Source organism: Notamacropus eugenii, chromosome 3 (genome assembly GCF_028372415.1).
Source record: "Notamacropus eugenii isolate mMacEug1 chromosome 3, mMacEug1.pri_v2, whole genome shotgun sequence".
NCBI lineage: Eukaryota > Metazoa > Chordata > Mammalia > Diprotodontia > Macropodidae > Notamacropus > Notamacropus eugenii.
In genome coordinates, this window is record NC_092874.1 from 105658090 (window position 1) to 105659765 (window position 1676).

Here is a 1676-nt window from a genome sequence, read left to right on the forward strand (position 1 = left end):
ATGAGTTAGCAAGGCTAATTTGGTGATTCATATATCATAGAAATGGAGCAAAAATGTTAAGTACGTTGTGATGATTTGGTATTAGTAGGAGGTGTATATAGGAACATGAGGAGGGGAAGGAATGAAAAGATTCAGAATAAATTTTCACTTTATAAGGAATGGTGGCACAGGTAATGAGTACAAGTTTGGGGGAAACCACTGGTTTTGTGGGTAATGGTCATATTGTTTCATTTGTCAACAGGACATTGAGTGGACTTGTCCTGTAACGTAGGAATCTAGGACAAGAGAAAGAATAATAATAGCATTTATGTAACAATTTAATGAGGGTTAAAGGTGGGACTCAAACCCTAGTCTTTGATCTCCAACCCCATTACTCTTTTCACCAAAGTAAACAGGCTAACCCTTCTTTATTTCCCAGCTACTTTTGCAGTAGACAGTAGGATGAGTGGTAACATCACAGGAATTCTGGAATTGAGACTGCATGGTTTTTCTAGTTTACAAGATTTCCGCCACATGCTCTTTTCCACATTTTTCCTCCTATATATGGATAATATTTGGGAATTCAGTCATCATTATTGTGGTGTGCATGAACTGTCATCTCCACTCTCCCATGTATTTCTTTCTCAGTAACCTCTCTCTTATGGAGATTTTCATCACAACGGTTGTTATTCCTACTATGTTGGAGGGGTTATTGAGCACTCAGATTCCAACAATGTCCTTTGGTGCATGTATAGCTCAACTCTACCTTTTGCTTTCTGTGGGGACTTCAGAGTTTATGTTATTGGCAGCAATGGCTATAGACCAATATGTAGCTATCTGTAATCCCTTGAGATACGGTCTCATCATGAACCATCACGTCTGCCTCTGGATGGCTATCATATGCTGGGCATTTGGATTTCTGTTCCAAATCTGGCCAATTGTTGCAACATATCATCTTTACTTCTGTGGGCCAAATACATTGAATCATTTTTACTGTGAGAGAGGCCAGCTGCTCAAACTCACTTGTGGAAACAGTAGATTTCAGCAGTTCATCCTTTTTCTGATGGCAGCTTTCATTCTTTTTGGCACTATGCTTCCAACCATCATCTCCTACATCTACATCATCTGTACCATCCTGAAGATCCCTTCTGCTTCTGGTCGGAAGAAGGCCTTCTCCACCTGTGCCCTCCCACTTCACTGTGGTGGTAATAGGCTACGGCACCTGCCTGTTTCTCTATGTGAAGCCCAAGCAGACCCAGGCAGCTGAGTATAACAAGATGATTTCTCTGATGACATCAGTGGTAACTCCACTGCTGAAGCCCTTCATCTTCACTCTGAGGAACGACCAAGTCAAACAGGTTCTCACAGATGGGTTAAAACAATTAAGTCATTTCTTAAAAAAGTAGATGTTTCCAGGGCAGGGTCCCATGGCAACAATTCACATTGGCATAAACATTAACACTGAAAAAAGTCTTCAAACAAGTAATGCTTGCACAAGCCAAGCATTGTATATATGTATATAAAATGTATATAAAAATGTCATTAATTTCTTATTATTAATACTTGATTAAAGTAGCACATTATAGGGCTGTCACTTTCTTGCTGTTTTTCTTTGTGTAATAGATGACAATATGCTTTTTATTTCATCTCTTTTCCTTAAGAAATAGTATGGCGGGGGGGCGGAGACAAGATGGCGA

General features: G+C 39.7%; 1 pseudogene; it reads left to right on the forward strand.

Annotated features, from left to right (window-relative positions):
• The first annotated feature begins 441 nt into the window (after positions 1-441).
• LOC140531869 (olfactory receptor 9A4-like) lies at positions 442-1385 on the forward strand (annotated as a pseudogene).
• The last annotated feature ends 291 nt before the right edge of the window (positions 1386-1676 follow it).